This window comes from Aquarana catesbeiana, linkage group LG04, assembly GCF_042186555.1.
Source record: "Aquarana catesbeiana isolate 2022-GZ linkage group LG04, ASM4218655v1, whole genome shotgun sequence".
Classification (NCBI taxonomy): Eukaryota; Metazoa; Chordata; class Amphibia; order Anura; family Ranidae; genus Aquarana; species Aquarana catesbeiana.
The window spans coordinates 349161063-349179273 of NC_133327.1; positions in this window are offsets into that span (position 1 = coordinate 349161063).

The window sequence follows — 18211 nt, forward strand, 5'->3', positions numbered from 1 at the left end:
GATAAACGATGCAAGTTTGTTTGATAAAATCTTTGTCATTATTTTTAAATCATTGTTGATTAACGAGATTGGTCTATAGTTGCTCACTTCGCTAGGGTCTTTGCCCGGTTTGGGAATGACCAATATGTAAGCTTGGTTGGCTGCAGGATCAAGGGGGGAGGCTTTGCTTAATGAGTTGAAGAAACGGGCCAGATAGGGAGAGAGTACATCTGCGAAGGTTTTGTAATAGTGGGTTGAAAAACCATCAGGGCCTGGGGCCAAGACTTTTTTGAGAGCTTTAATAACCGCTCTAATCTCAGATTCCTGAAATGGGAGTCCGAGAGTTTCGGGAGGGGGATATTCTCCAGGAAGGAGTCAAGGTTATTGTGGGTGGTTAGGGTTGCCGTCGGAGTATAGGTTGGAATAAAAGGACTGAAAGGTGTCAAGGATCTTTTTGGGGTTTTGAGTCAAGGAACCAGTCAGTGATTTGATTTTGGGGAGGGCAAATATCCTGTGTTTAGGGGTGAGTTTAGCCGCTAACTGTGGACCAAACTTATCCGCCCGCATGTAGTGTCTGCCGCCGATCCATTGAAAATGTTTTTCTGCGCTGGATGTGAGGGCCAAGTTGAGAGCTAACCTGGTGGCTTCTAGATTGGTGAGGGTAGTGGGGGTGGGATTCTGTTTGAGGGATGAACTGAGTTCTTTAAATTCTTTTTCTAATTTTAGGACTTCCATTTGTCATTCACATTTTAGTTTGGAGGAAAGTTGGATGATCTTTCCTCTTGTTGCTTTATGGGCACTCCAAAGAGAGCTTGGGGAAATGTCTACGGTGTCGTTTATCGAGAAGTATTCCCGAATATCCTTTTCCAACATAATGCAATGCACTGGATTGGAAAGGATCTTTTCATTTAGGCGCCAGTGGCATGTTCCTGGGGGGTCATAGAGTCCGTAAGTTTCAGGGTCACCAAGGAGTGATCAGACCACGGAACAGGGGCGTTGCTAGGTGGCAAAAAGAAAAGACCAGGGGCTTCAGCCTGAAGTCCATGGCCGGCACGGGGGAGCTCTAGTGGCGCTGAGTTTTTTGGATGGGCGGAGGGGTTGTGTGGTTGTGTGGCAGGGGGTAAGCTCACTTGCTGGTTGCTGCCTGGCTTACCAGTGCCCATCAATGCTGACCACTAAACTGACCTACCTACCTGACACACACTGACCTACCTGACACACACTGACCTACCTGACACACACTGACCTACACTGACCTACATACACTGACCTACACTGACCTACATACACTGACCTACCTGACACACACTGACCTACCTAACCTACCTGACACACACTGACCTACACTGACCTACCTGACAAACACTGACCTACCTGACACACACTGACCGACACTGACCTATCTGACACACACTGACCTACATACACTGACCTACCTGACACACACTGACCTGACACACACTGACCTACACTGACCTACCTGACCGACACTGACCTACCTGACACACACTGACCGACACTGATCTACCTGACACACACTGACCTACATACACTGACCTACCTGACACACACTGACCTGACAAACACTGACCTACCTGACACACACTGATGTACATACACTGACCTACCTGACACAAACTGACCTGACACACACTGATCTACCTGACACACACTGACCTACCTGACACACACTGACCTACATAAACTGACCTACCTGACACACACTGACCTACACTGACCTACTTGACACACACAGACCTACATACACTGACCTACCTGACACACACTGACCTACCTGACCTACACTGACCTACCTGACACACACTGACCTACACTGACCTACCTGACACACACTGACCTACATACACTGACCTACCTGACACACACTGACCTGCCTGACCTACACTGACCTACCTGACACACACTGACCTACACTGACCTACCTGACAAACACTGACCTACCTGACACACACTGACCTACACTGACCTACCTGACACACACTGGCCTACATACACTGACCTACATACACTGACCTACCTGACATACACTGACCTGCTTCACTCACCTACCTGACACACACTGACCTACATACACTGACCTACATACACTGACCTACCTGGCACACACTGACCTGACACACACCGACCTACCTGACACACACTGACCTACCTGACCTACATTGACCTACCTACACTGACCTACCTCACACACACTGACCTACCTGACACACACACACTGACCTACCTGACACACACACACTGACCTACATACACTGACTTACCTGACCTACATACACTGACCTACCCGACACACACACACTGACCTACACTGACACACACTGACCTACCCGACACACACTGACCTACACTGACACACACTGACCTACCTGACATACCTGACCTACATACACTGACCTACCTGACACACACTGACCTACACTGACACACACTGACCTACACTGACACACACTGACACACACTGACCTACATTGACCTACACTGACCCACACTGACCTACCTGACACACACTGACCTACCTGACACACACTGACCTACACTGATCTACATACACTGACCTACCTGACACACACTGACCTACCCGACCCACACTGACCTACACTGACCCACACTGACCTACCTGACACACAATGACCTACCTGACACACACTGACCTACCTGACACACACTGACTTACCTGACATACCTGATCTACACTGACCTACATACACTGACCTACCTGACACACACTGACCTACCTGACACACAGTGACCTACATACACTGACCTACCTGACACACACTGACCTACCTGACATACCTGACCTACATACACTGGCCTACCTGACACACACTGACCTACACTGACCTACCTGACACACACTGACCTACCTGACACACTCTGACCTACCCGACATACCTGACCCACACTGACCTACACTGACCCGCATACACTGACCTACCTGACACACACTGACCTACCTGACACACACTGACCTACATACACTGACCTACCTGACAGACACTGACCTACCTGACACACATTGACCTACCTGACACACACAACACACACTGACCTACCTGACACACATTGACCTACATACACTGACCTACCTGACACACACTGACCTACCTGACACACACACTGACCTACATACACTGACCTACCTGACACACACTGACCTACCTGACACACACTAACCTACCTGACCTACACTGGCCTACCTGACACACACTGACCTACATACACTGACCTACCTGACACACACTGACCTACCTGACACACACTAACCTACATACACTGACCTACCCGACACACACTGACCTACCTGACACACACTGATCTACATACACTGACCTACCTGACACACACTGACCTACCTGACACACACTGACCTACATACACTGACCTACCTGACACACACTGACCTACCTGACCCACACTGACCTACATACACCGACATACCTGACACACACTGACCTACATACACTGACCTACCTGACACACACTGACCTACCTGACACACATTGACCTACATACACTGACCAACCTGACACACACTGACCTACCTGACACACACTGACCTACCTGACCCACACTGACCTACATACACTGACCTACCTGACACACACTGACCTACCTGACACAAACTGACACACACTGACCTACAAACACTGACCTACCTGACCTACACTGACCTACCTGACACACACTGACCTACATACACTGAACTACCTGACACACACTGACCTACCTGAAACACACTGACCTGCACTGACCTACCTGACACACACACTGACCTACCTGACACACACTGACCTACCTGACACACACTGACCTACATACACTGACCTACCTGACACACACTGACCTACGTGAAACACACTGACCTGCACTGACCTATCTGACACACACACTGACCTACCTGACACACACTGACCTACATACACTGACCTACCTGACATACACTGACCTACATACACTGACCTACCTGACACACACTGACCTACCTGACATACACTGACCTACCTGACATACACTGACCTGACACACACTGACCTGGTACCTGACATACACACACACACTGACTGACTTCATGTGTCCAGGCAGGTCCTGTAGCAGCTCAGCCATGGTGCTGGTTTGCGAGGCAGCCAGAGGAGAGGAGGAGAGCCGCCCGCCCGAGTGGGGATCGATGTGGCACAGCGGCCGCATTGTAATTCCTGCCTTCTTTCTGTTCCAGTCACAGTGAGCTGGGAGAGGACTGATAGATGGAGCACAGGCTCTGGGAGGCGCTGGGGATGCTGCTCAGGGTGGCGGTGTCTTCTCTCTCTCTCTCCCTCCCTCCTGGGCTCTTCCCGGCTTCCCAGGTATCCCCCCTCTGTCAGAGAAGGTCTCGGAAGGGATCTGCTATTGGGCACTCTGGCGCCAATCGCCCTATTTAGCTTGCTGGAACCTTCTGCTCGGTGCTGTCCGATCTGCAGCTCCCAGTTCCTGAGTTCCTGTTTCCTGTTTGCTTCCTGTTTGCTTGTCTGTTCTCCTTGTGACCCCGGCCTGTCTTTGGACTCCTCTCTGTCATCTGCCTGTACCTGACCCCGGCTTCCCTTGACCACAAATCTGCCTGCTCCTTTGTACCACGTTGCCTGCCTGTTGCCAACCCTGCCTGTGACCCAGACTTTGAGCCTGCCTGTTCCTCTGTACCTTGTGACCGTTTGTTGCCAACTCTGCCTGTGACCGGACCTGTCCTCTCTGCTCCTGCTCTGCACCGGCTGCCTAGGCCCCTGCCTTCTAAGGACTTCCAGACCATTCACATCAGGATCCTGGGCCTTACCTCCGCAAGTCACCCGCCATGTGGAGTCCTGCACCACCTGTGCTCGGAACAAGAATAATGGACAAAGGCCTGGGGTCTACTAAAACCCTTATCTGTCCCAGAAAGACCCTGGAAGATGATTGCGGTGGACTTTATCGTAGAACTCCCTCTGGCAGAAGGTTTTTCCACCATCTTCGTCATTGTGGATAGGTTGTCTAAGATGGCTCATTTTCTACCCATGAAAGGCACGCCTTCTGCTGTAGAAACTGCAAAAATTTTCATCAAAGAAATCGTGAGACTACATGTAGTACCATCAAGTATAGTCTCCGACAGAGGTGTGCAGTTCACTTCCAGGTTCTGGAAGGCTCTCTGTGGCTCACTTGAAATTGAATTGGCGTTCTCATCTGCCTACCATCCCCAGACAAATGGGCAGACAGAGAGAACTAATCAAACTCTGGAGCAATACCTCCGATGCTTTTCCACCTTCTCACAGGACGATTGGGTCTCTCTTCTGCCTATTGCTGAGTTTGCATATAACAACTCTGTGCACTCAGCAATCAAACAGACACCATTCTTCGCCAATTATGGCTTTCACCCGTCATTCCTGCCTGAATCCTTACCTGAGTGCTCTATTCCCGCAGCTTCTGAAACAATGGACTTCTTCTTCACCAACAATAAACTACTATGTGAAACCATGGCTAAAACCCAAGAATATAATAAAAAAATGTTTGATAGGAAGAAGCGTGGAGAACTCATTCTGGTGCCTGGTAACCAGGTTTGGCTGTCTACCCTTAACTAAAAGATGACCTGTCCCTCAAAGAAGTTGGGTCCCAAATTCATGGGTCCCTTTCCAATCAAGAGGAAAATTAATGACGTGACCTATGAGCTGGACTTACCCAATACATTAAAGGTTCACCCAGTCTTCTACATATCCTTGCTGAAACCCGTTATTCCCAATTCCTTTTCGGGTCGTAATACCGGCCCACCTGAACCTGTAATCGTGGACAACGAGACAGAATTTGAGGTGGAAGCAATCCTGGACTGCAGGAAGAGACACAATCAAGTCCAATACTTGATATTTTTTTTTTTTAAATCTTTATTTAGTTTTCAAAAAAGTTTACATACACATAAAACCCCTACAGCTGGGAGGGTCTCTATACATCTTAAAGCATAATCTTTCCATTTCCCCAGTTATGCTTAATAGGACTACCTCCCCCACTGAACCCCCCCTCTCCCCCGCAGGCCCTTTCCTTCTCTTCTAGTGAGATCTTATCAACCTTAATTCAAACCCTATGTGCTATCTTAGCACTGCTTCCGTAAATCTGTCTGTTTTTTTAAAGGCCCCCCAAGGACTCCACTTTCCCTTCTCTTCCTCTTGGTTCCTATCAGGATGTTCTTTCCACTCTACTCTCTCTAATCTATAAATTTCATTCACTTTAGCAATCCAGTCCTTAATCATTGGAGCCTCCTCTTCCTGCCATTTCTTTGGAATTAAATTTTTTGCAGCATTAAGTAATACTGGGGTTAATGAGGACTTATACCCTTTTTTCCCTCCCTCCAGGCCATGAAACAGACAGCTCCAAGGGTCATACTGTATACCCTTACCCGTTATCTCCTCTATTAACCTTATCACTTCCTGCCAAAAAATTTTAATTTTAGGGCATTCCCACCATAAGTGCGCCATTGTTCCCGGGACTCCACACCTTCGCCAACAGTTGGGGGATTTATCTAATGAAAATTTACTCACTCTAGCCGGGGTCATATACCACTTGGCTAGACACTTATAGTTACTCTCCCTTGTTTTCATATCAACTGCCGTTCCATGCGTTGCTCCCAGGATACACTTCTCCATTTCCCTGTTGCAGTGGGTCTCCAATTCCTCCTCCCATTTTCTAATGAACGGAGGAGGATCCTGTCCGCCCCCGCTCATCAGAATTTTATAAACCTTGGAAACAGTCCTTTTTAATTCTTCCCTACATGCTAATTTCTCTAACCCTCTATAGTCTGCTTCCTCCCTTAAGGGGCCCGGAAGACTTCTAATAAAGTGCTTTAGTTGATTATACCGCCACCCATTCATTAACAATACCTCCTTTAGTGCTTTTAATTCTTGAAGTGTTTTTAATTTACCTCTACTTATTATATCCCTTATCTGTGTTTCCTTATCAAAAATCCAATTCCCTCCTATCATCTCCATCCCTGGGGGAAAAAACGGGTTGTCTTTTATATAAATTAAAGGCGAGTTATACTCCCACTTATTTACCGTATTTATCGGCGTATAACACGCACTTTTTTTCCCCTGAAAATCAGGGGAAAGTCGCAGGTGCGTGTTATACGCCGATCCCCTGCGATCCCGAGCTGTCACAATTTCAAAATCGCAGACCGCGATTTGAAAATGGCACCTCGGCTCTTTCCGGCAGCTCTCGTTTACTTTCGGCTCCACTCGTAGTCCCGAGCGGAGCTATCCGAACCTACTCGGCTAGGTTCGGATAGCTCTGCTCGGGACTACGAGTGGAGCCGAAAGTGAACGAGAGCCGCCGGAAAGAGCCGAGGACCGGCTCTGTGTATTTCGGTGCCGGCGGCGCCATTTTCAAATCGCGGTCGCCGATTTTAAAGCCCAGGACAGGGGATCGAAGGCTGCACTGGGGCAAGGCTGCACTGGGAAAGGCTGCACTGGGAAAGGCTGCACTGGGAAAGGCTGCACTGGGGAAGGCTGCACTGGGAAAGGCTGCACTGGGAAAGGCTGCACTGACATGGCTGCACTGACATGGCTGCACTGGGGAAGGCTGCACTGACATGGCTGCACTGACAAGGCTGCACTGGGGAAGGCTGCACTGACATGGCTGCACTGGTGCAAGGCTGCACTGACATGGCTGCACTGGTGCAAGGCTGCACTGAGAAGGCTGCAAGGATGGGCATTTAAATGTAAGTTTTTTTTCCCTTCAACTTCCCTCCTAAAAGTTTTTTTTTCCTTAAAATTCCCTACTAAATTGGGGTGCGTGTTATACACCGGTGCGTGTTATACGCCGATAAATACGGTAAATAGTGAACCTGGTCCCACATTTTAAATGTGAGGTGCATTATGTAATGTGCATCTTTACCTAAACTCCTGTAGTGAGGTGAATTCCAAATCATATGACTCAAGCATGCCTTACTCAGCCCTTTTTCTAAGTTCACCCACCTTTTATTATTACTACTTTTACCCCATTCAAGTGCCCGTGCTATTACAATTGCTTTATAATAATTTCTAAAAGATTAATGACGTGACCTATGAGCTGGACTTACCCAATACATTAAAGGTTCACCCAGTCTTCCACGTATCCTTGCTGAAACCCGTTATTCCCAATTCTTTTCGGGTCGTAATACCGGCCCACCTGAACCTGTAATCGTGGACAACAAGACAGAATTTGAGGTGGAAGCAATCCTGGACTGCAGGAAGAGACACAATCAAGTCCAATACTTGATCAAATGGAGGGGGTATGGACCAGCTATAGCAACCAGTGACCAAGAGTAGAGTCAGGTGGAGGCGGGAGCAGAACTGGAGCCAGGGCCAGCGCTACCACAGCTCAGTTTGCCCCTGTCTCCTGCATTCTGGACCGGGACCAGAGACTCGGGGCTATTGGCCACAGACTCGGGGCTGTAGCCTCAATAGCCACCCCCTGATGACACCTCTGCCATGGAACATCTTGTATGGAGGCATGAAGGGCTGTGTGTATTTCAGAGGTGGGTAGAAAAATGTGATTAATTCTAGTGTAGGTTTTATGTGGGGCTGAGTAATGTGTATAATCTTTCCTGGACGGGTTTAGTTCCCTCCAGGTATCAATAAGGCCTAGTGAGTGAAGAAGTCGAGCAATTCGGAGACTCTGCTTGGGTGGTTTTTTAAGGTAGGGAATCCCTTGGGCCGATCTGTCTAGCAATTGATCAAAGGTGATGTTGAAGTTACCGCCTATGATCACTCTGCTCTCTAAGTGGGGGGAGAGGGATGTGAGCATTGAGGAAAAGAATTTAGCCTGGCCCCGGTTAGGTGCATAATAAGATATGATGGTATATAGGTTGCCCGCCATTGACTAGTATGTATCTCCCTTCTTTATCTTTGATTGTCAAAGAATGTGCAAATGAAGTCCGTTTAGAAAATAGTATAGCAACCCCCCTTTTTTTGTCATCTACGTTTGCTAGGAAAAAGTTAGGATACCTATTATGAAGAAAGGAGGGGGTATAACTGTTAGGGAAGTGAGTTTCTTGGAGGAGGATTACATCAATGCCCCTAGAGTTATAGCTTTGGAAGGGGGAATTTAAACCCCGGGTGTTATGTGAGGCTATCTTAAGGGCCGTCTGCAAAGGAGAGGAGTCAGCCATGGACACGAGAGGGTGGAAGCGAGTACATGTAATGTGGGCCTACCTGCAACCTTGATGATCGGGTTTTGAGTCTGGAAAGTCTGAGTTGGTGTCTCATCTGGAGTTTCTGGTTGATAGTAGCCCTCCATGCAGGTTCCTGGGCGGAGTATAAGGGGAGAGAAAGTAAAAGGGGAAGATACATAGAGAAAAGAGAGGAAGGAAAGAGTAAGGTAGGAAGGTGAACAGTCCTAGGTGGGATTGACTAGGATAATGGAGAACAGGACTGGCAAGCCGAGTCCTGGACCAAGACCCACAAAAAAATTAACAACCTCTAGAAAGGTTGCTGTTCTGATGTCACCCAAGGGGAGAACCCCTCTAGGTCACAGCAGAGGGAGTGGCATGCATGGCTGCTCCGGCCGCCGGGTCCCCAAAAGAACACACTGTATATGAAATTGTTGTGGGATCTCGAGGCGTGGGAGCTTAGGAGCTAAAAAAGCAGTATAAAAAGGATAACTTTGACAGACAGATAAACATTCAAACAGACAATTAGAACATTGAACATTGCTCTTGGGAGATGTCATTGGATTATGTGGGGGGGAAAGGGTAAGTGGGAGGGAAGGAGATGTGGTAAAGATTAACTTCAAGTCCAAGACGATTAGGAAGGGTAACCTGAATTACAGTGATTTTGATCAAGAATATTCAATCGTGAGGTGGTGGGGGGATAGCCCACCCGGAGAGAAAATATTCAAAAGGCGCCTTCTCTCAAGAACTTTAATGGAAGGGTTCAACAAGAGTTTTGTGGGAAAAATGTCCTGCTCCAGTGAGTGGAGCGAAGAAGTCGGTAGGTGTAGTTCATGCCACTACACAGTTGGGGAAAAATACCCGAGGAGATAGATCAAGATCCTTGGAGGATAGATGGTGTGAGGAGTCATCTCGGTGGGTGAGAGTCACAATGTCTCTTTGTTTGCTGCTTGTTCCACAGCGGTGTGATTGGGCTTCCTGATGGGGGCCTATTGGAGGAGCTTGGTCGATAGGGGCAGACACCTAGAGGGATAATTCTTGAGAGATGAAACCTAGTTGCAGGATTATGTGTTCACCTTCTTGGAAGTTAGAGAAACCGTAAGACTTGTCCTTGTGTTGAAACTGAAGGCGGAAAGGGATAAATGCCCACAAGTGCCACCTATCAATGCCCACGAGTGCCACCATCAATGCCCACTAGTGGTGCCTCATCAGTGCCACCTAGCAGGGCTGCCTATCAGTATTGCCTACCAGTGCCGATAAGTGCCCATCACTGCCACCCAACAGTGCTCATCACTGCCACCCATCAGTGTCCATCAGTGCCAGCTACCAGTGCCACCTATTAGTGCCCTTCAGTGCCACCTATCAGTGCCACCCATCAGTGTCCATCAATGCCACCTCATCACTGTCCACCAGTGCCGCCTATTAGTGCCCATCAATGCAGCCTATCGGTGCCCATCAGTACAGCCTATCAGTGCCCATCAGTGTAGCCTCATCAGCACACATCAATGAAGGAGAAAAATTACCTGTTTTTTTTATTAAAATTTATTAACAAAATATAAAACGGTTTTGTATTTTTTCTTTTAATTCGGTATTTTTTAATTATTAAAAAAAAAAAAAACAGAGGTGATCAAATCCACCAAAAGAAATCTTTATTTGTGGGGAAAAAAAATTATAAAAATTTAATTTGGGTACAGTGTTGTATGACTGCGCAATTGTCATTCAAAGAGTGACAGCACTAAAAGCTGAAAATTGGTCTGGGCTGGAGGGGGGTTTAGGTGCCCAGTAAGCAAGTGGTTAACCTAGGGTTTTATGTGACTTTGTTGAATATTAAGGATGCCACCAATCTCTGAGTAACAAAGCCCCACTTAAACTATGGGTGAGATTTTGTTCCTCAGGATACTGATATCCACTCCATTAACAACACCCATCCCAGCTCCTATTCCCCCCAATATAATGCTGAATACATCCCTCCTCTTTCAGTGACTCCTCAGAAATAAGCGTCCTGAATGAACCTCATCCTGTGTCACACATCTCTGGGAGTAAGCCACTGGTACAATGACCACACTTGATTCAGTGTATACTCAGCACATATAGGGTAACAGGCTTTTATCTACCACTGTAAGATGTTGAGGCGCCATGTGGTGAAGGCATACTGTACCCTGGTAGCCAGCTTTTGTTCCCTTTATCTAACGGAGCATGCTACTGTGTTTATTCACTGGCATTATCTGTGCAAGGTTCCAACCTTTCAGGTGACACATCAATCAGGCGTATCTCCCCCATGTCCAGTTCTGGTGTCCCACATGTTCAGTAACCGATAACCTCTCTGTAGGACTGCTAAAATTGAGACACCACCCCTACAAAGAATTTTCACCCCATTGATGTGTCACCTGGTACCCTCTAGTCTGGCCAACAGGCACCTTATTATGCATAAGTGCCAGCCTCCTGGGTACCTGCACCATATTAATTCCGTTATGTCAATGCATGTCACACATTAAAAAAACTTTTCTTCTTAGAATTCCTCCCTCCATTAAAAAAAACATATTTTACATTTCATGTTCTGAAGGATTGGACAGGTTACATTCCTTCCCCAACCTCCAACCCATTGCACATGTATTAATAGCACGTTTGTATTCATCAATGACAGGAGAGACTCCGGCAAAATGTTTCACAAGTTTTGTTGATAGGCACAGTCTTTCAGATTCAGCATTAGCACTAAATTGTCCATAAGAAAAAAACAAGTATTAATCTAAATCTTTTTGTTTGTCCTTTCTCTCCTGAATGTTTATAAGAACAAATTTGCGGTGTGGTGTGGCACAGACAAACTGCCAACAAGATAAACCTCTGTCATCCATGTTCCAGAAACCTCTCCAATCTCGCTCCACTGGGACTTTGGAAGTGAAAAACAAGAGCAGAATCAAATTCTTATCCATAATATCTGCTTGCTTACTATGTTTTTTTCATCTTTACGATGAACCCACTCTAAAATGGATCCCCATGGTATGATCAAAAATTAAAAAAAAAAAAATGTCAATGTTGCGTCTCCAAAAATTCTCAATTTTAAACGATAAAAAAAAAACAATGCATTTATCTATATCTAAAGACCTATGCACTAACTCCCCTTTCAAATGGACAAAGCCTAAACCTTTTGGAACTCTTTCCACCTGAATGAAAATAAAAGCAAAGAAAAAAAAAACTACAATAGCTCCAGTGGCTAAAATGGCTTCCTACCAACTTTTGTCTTAAACAAAATGTATCCAGATGCTAATTGAGGACATATCCAATGATCATCTATTCAGCTGCTAATTAAAGGCATAGCCAATTGCCCCCCTTTCAGATGGACTAAACCTAACAATTTTTCCACCTAAACAAAACAAAAATAAAATAAAATGAATAAACAAATAAAAAAATTAAAAAGAAATGTAAAAACAATTTAAAAACAATAATAAAAAAAAATTCTTTTAAAAAATTAAAAATTAAAAAAAAAGTATAAAAAAAAAAAAAAATCTATATTTCTCCCACTTTCTCCTCAAAGAAGTGTGGTTAATCCTGTCAATCTGCAAGCTACATCAGATACCCAGGGATGATAAATCCCTCACTCACCAGTACTATTGACCGGCTACACAGGCCTAAAAATTTGCCTTAGCAATACAATATACGTTAACACATACATACACATATATCAGACACAAATCTCACCAGATTTTGTGCGTCCGCTCACTGATTAAATATTTCATAGAACTTTCAGTACCATTCAAGCAGGGCTTCTGAATTCACGAACCAGCGAAAATCTTTGTCCACAGTAGAGCAGGCCTTCCATTCTAGGTGTAGTTGACTCCTTATCTTATAGGGACTCAAGACAAAAATACATTAGGGTTTGGATTCTGTGCAGAAATAAGTTCAACACGCCTTCTGGGGTGCCAATTGAAGTAATTGGTACAATAAATATTATTGTACCTATATATTAACTTGTCTACAAACATAAACCAAACAAAATACATCATATCAGAATATCAAAGATACTTATCACAAGGCCCTCCACGAGACTTGTTTCTTCCAGCTGGGCTCAGATGACCAAGAGAGGGTCATAGCCATGAGGCTTAGGCCCAAGCCAGGATCCAAAGGAAAAAGGGACTATTTCCCTTTTGTGTGCCCTTTTTACTGAAACATTCACACCCACTCATAACCACCCCCATTTGCATCCTGTCCAATAGATATTGCCAAGAGGTAATCCTTGTAATATATTATATGGGCCTCTGGGGGCAGCATTGTCCATGTATCATCTCTATGAGCCCTGGGCCATCTTAGCTAGCCTTTATTCTCTTTGAAGCCTGTAAACACACATATCATACCAGGTGGGCTTGAGCCAAGCCCTTGTCATTCTGATATGCTACAAAGCTTTGATGTGTAACTGGTTACATTCCAACTTGGGGCCATCTGCCTGTATCAGCCAGGGAATGAAATACCATAAATATGATATTTAATCATGTTGACTTCCAACAGGGGCTTAAGAAAGGACCAGATGGAAGATCCTCCCTGTAGTTTAACACTGAAGGCCCTGGAGGGCCAATGCCCAGATCTACTGCTAACAGACTCTCAAAAGGAACACTACTAGTACACAAGGAATGGGATTGACTGCAGTTAAGCAACAGGTTGGTCTACTGAAGGGGCCCCTCAGATGATCCTGAAGACAAGTGACAGTTGCTCCTGCCAAGAAAGCATAGAGAGACTGTACTGACTGCCTTACACGACAACCATGGTCACTTAGGGCCTGAAAGAACATTCAAACTGGTGCAGGACCATTTCTATTGGCCCTGTATGCAGGCTGAAGTTGAGGGATACTACCATTCATGCATACGGTGTATACAGAGGGATACTTTACCCCACAGAGCTGCCCCAATGGGCCATCTTCAAAGTCAAGGACCAATGGAATTGGTGCGCATTGATTTTCTATGTCTGGAGCCTGACTCGAGTGGACAGGGAAATATCCTGGGGGTAACCAACCACTTCACCCAGTATGCCCAGGCAGTGGACAGGGAAATGTCCTGGGTGTAACCAACCACTTCACCCGGTATGCCCAGGCATTCCCAACTAAAGACCAGCAAGCATCCACAGTGGCCAAAGTTCTGGTAGAGAAGTTCTTTGTCCATTACGGCCTACCTCAACGTATTCACTCTGACCAGGGGAGAGACTTTGAGAGTAGACTCGAGACTCTTAGACCTGACACCATAATCACCTACTGCCACTATCAGATGCAGTTTGTGTGCCTCAACAACCAGATCCACAGCCTACTCGAACTACCTCTCAGAGTTCATGTCCAATAAATAGGTCTCAGTCTGTGCCACTGAACACAGATGAAGAGGATAGTGAGGATGAAGAACTAGGCATGGACTGGCTGTGGCAGACTTTGCTATTAGAAACTGACACTTCCCTTTCTTCCAGAGAAGCAGATATGGGAACCCTCAGGCCTGAGGCTCTGGAGTTCATTCCACAGAGCCAACTCTTGGCAAGCCAAAGAGATCTTCTGAGTTCCCTGGCTGTAGAGAACAAAGAAACTTCTCAACCTTCTGTAGCATCAGAGGAAGAGGCTACTATACCTCAAACACCTGAGCCCAAAGAGCAGAGAGGAAATCGAACAATTCGCCCACCAAAAAGGCTGACTTAAAATACTTTAGGCAAAAGTTCTGAAGACATTATCCTCAAATCTCAAAGAACTCACAACCCGCCGACCCTTCCCACTACAGATTTAGTGGAGGGCAACTCCAACTCCAACTCAACCCCTGGCACATCTAGGTGGGCCATCCCAATATTGGTGGCTTGTGGGAAGACAACCTCACCTCTTATGACAAATGGTGGGAGGTTCCCTTGCCAGGTTCATACGTGCATGCCAATTCCATGTTTACTAACCTTTTTTTTGCCTCCTGTTGTATCTTGAAAGCATCTAACAGGTTGTGGACATTATATGTTGATGGACTCTGTCTTTGGTGGGGGGAGTGTGTAACAAGCATTTTTGTCATGAAGCAATGAAAGACTATTGGTCGTGCAATTTCTCCTTTTGGCCACAAGATGGAGATAGGGAGATGTTGACTTGTCCTGCCAGAAAACTAAGAGACAGAGAGGACACTGGGAAAAAGGCTGAGGAGGCTGAGGTGAATTCAGAGGAAGAGAATGTTTCCCAGCTGTCCAAGACTGGACTCCTTTCCTGTAAAAGCTGATGAGCCCATGTTTTGCATTATCCAGTGAGCAGGTTGATGGAAGCGCAAATCTTTATACAGTCAGTGGCATAGGTCCTAGGTAGGAATGAGCTTCGTGTTCGAGTCGAACCCATGTTCGACTCGAACATCGGCTGTTCGCCCGTTCGCCGAATTCCGAACTTTATGGGCCGTTCGCGCTAAATTCGTGTGGCGCATCATGGCCCATAATTCACTGCGGCATCGCAGTGCATTGCTGGCTGATGATTGGCCAAGCATGCACTATGACCCGCATGCTTGGCCAATCACAGCGCCGTCAGTAGAGAGAGCTGTAATTGGCCAAAGCCAGGGTGGCTTTGGCCAATTATGGCTCAGGGGATTTAGTACACACCCCACACTATATAAGGCCGCCTGCACGGCGGGCCTGTGTAGTGTGTGTTCCGGTGTGCTGAGAGATAGAGAGAGAGAGAGACAGTGTCATTTGATTTGAGTTAGATAGATTAGGCAGAACAGTCAGTCAGTTAGCTGCACTTAAAGTGTATTGTGTATATATATGCATCCCAGGTGTTGCATATATATATATACACTGTATTCAGTTTAGCTAGATCCGTTCCTGTTATCTTCTATCTAGACTATTTACATTTAATGCAGTGCGTCCTGCTCACAGTGTTCAGCTAGATCCGTTCCTGCTATTTACATTTAGTGCAGTGCGTCCTGCTCACAGTGTTCAGCTAGATCCGTTCCTGCTATTTACATTTAGTGCAGTGCGTCCTGCTCACAGTGTTCAGCTAGATCCGTTCCTGCTATTTACATTTAGTGCAGTGCGTCCTGCTCACAGTGTTCAGCTAGATCCGTTCCTGCTATTTACATTTAGTGCAGTGCGTCCTGCTCACAGTGTTCAGCTAGAGCCGTTCCTGCTATTTACATTTAGTGCAGTGCGTCCTGCTCACAGTGTTCAGCTAGATCCGTTCCTGCTATTTACATTTAGTGCAGTGCGTCCTGCTCACAGTGTTCAGCTAGATCCGTTCCTGTTATCTTCCTACTGACAGGCAGGCTTGTCTGGTTACAGTATATAAAGCTACCTGAAGAAAATTACAGGTGTTCTATTTGATCCTATTAGTACCACGGTCAGGCAGCTAGACTATTTACATTTAGTACAGTGCGTCCTGCTCACAGTGTTCAGCTAGATCCGTTCCTGTTATCTTCCTACTGACAGGCAGGCTTGTCTGGTTACAGTATATAAAGCTACCTGAAGAAAATTACAGGTGTTCTATCCCAGCTTAGTGCAGCTACAAGCCATTAGTATGTCTGGAAGGCCAAGAAGGAGAGGCAGACAGTCACAAGCCAATAAGAGAGGGCAAGCAGGCTCTGTGTCTAGTGCTGGTCGTGGAGACGGTGCATCCTCATCAGCACGTGGCCATGGGCCTTTTTTTCGGCAGCTGGCCGTGTTGAGCCGCAACATGCGGAAGACTTGGTCGAGTGGATGACCAAGCCGTCCTCATCCTCCTCATCCTCTCTCACCCATGCCCAGGGTGCTTTGTCTGGCAAAGCAGCGGCCTCTTCCCTCAGCTCAATGTCATCAGTGACTCCTTCCCTAGCTCCACCATGTCCTCATGAGGATTCCCTCGAACTGTTTGACCACAGTGTTGGGTACATGCTCCAGGAGGATGCCCAGCGTTTGGAAGGCTCTGATGACGATACTGAGCTCGATGAAGGCAGTAACATGAGCACGGACAGAGGGGGTGCCCAAGAAGGACAGCAATCTGGCAGTCATGCTCCCCCTGCTGCAGCATACTGCCAGGTTTGCTCCAGTGATGAGGAGGGAGGGGATGATGAGGTCACTGACTCAACGTGGGTGCCTGATAGGAGAGAGGAGGAGGAGGAGGAGGAGGAGGAGGAGGCGGCGGCACATCACCAACGAGGCAGGATGCCCTCCAGGGGCCAGCCTAAGGGCAGCACATTGACTGCATCACACCCCAAAGCTCCACATGTGCAGGGCGCTGCAGTCTCTGCGCGTTATTCAAAAAGTTCTTTGGTGTGGGCCTTTTTTGAGACGAATGCATCAGATCGCACCGCTGCTATTTGCAACATATGTCTCAAGCGTATCTCGCGTGGCCAAAACATCTCCCGCTTGGGTACCACATGCTTGACCAGACATATGTTGACCTGCCATGCAGTTCGTTGGCAAGCGTATCTAAAAGACCCACACCAAAGAACAAAGAGGATCTCTCCTTGCTCCTCATCAGCTGAGATTTCCAACCCCACTAGACCTTCAGTCCTCTCTGAGACCTGCAGTGAGAGGAATGAAGGTGTAGAATTAGGTGTGTCACAGCCAAGTACTTGTGGGCAATCTGCTTTTGGTACACCAACGTCAGATTGTACCAGGCAAATTTCCCTGCCCCAGCTGCTGCACCGCCGAAAGAAGTTTGCTCCCAGCCATCCACATGCCCAGCGGTTGAATGCTAGCTTGGCAAAATTGCTAGCACTTCAACTGCTGCCTTTTCAGTTGGTAGACTCTGCCCCCTTCCGTGAGTTTGTGGAATGTGCGGTTCCTCAGTGGCAGGTACCCAAACGCCACTTTTTCTCACGGAAGGCGATTCCGGCTCTCTACCGGCATGTGGAAGGCAATGTCCATGCCTCGCTGGACAGGGCGGTCAGCGGTAAGGTGCATATTACCGCTGACTCATGGTCCAGCAGGCATGGACAGGGACGTTACCTCAGTTTCACGGCGCATTGGGTGACTCTGCTGGCAGCTGGGAAGGATGCAGGACAAGGTGCAGTAGTGTTGGAGGTTGTTCCGCCACCACGCCTCCAAAATGCTGATTGTGACACACCTCTCTCCTCCACCCCCTCCTCTTCTTCTTCCTCCATGGCCTCTTCCTCGGAA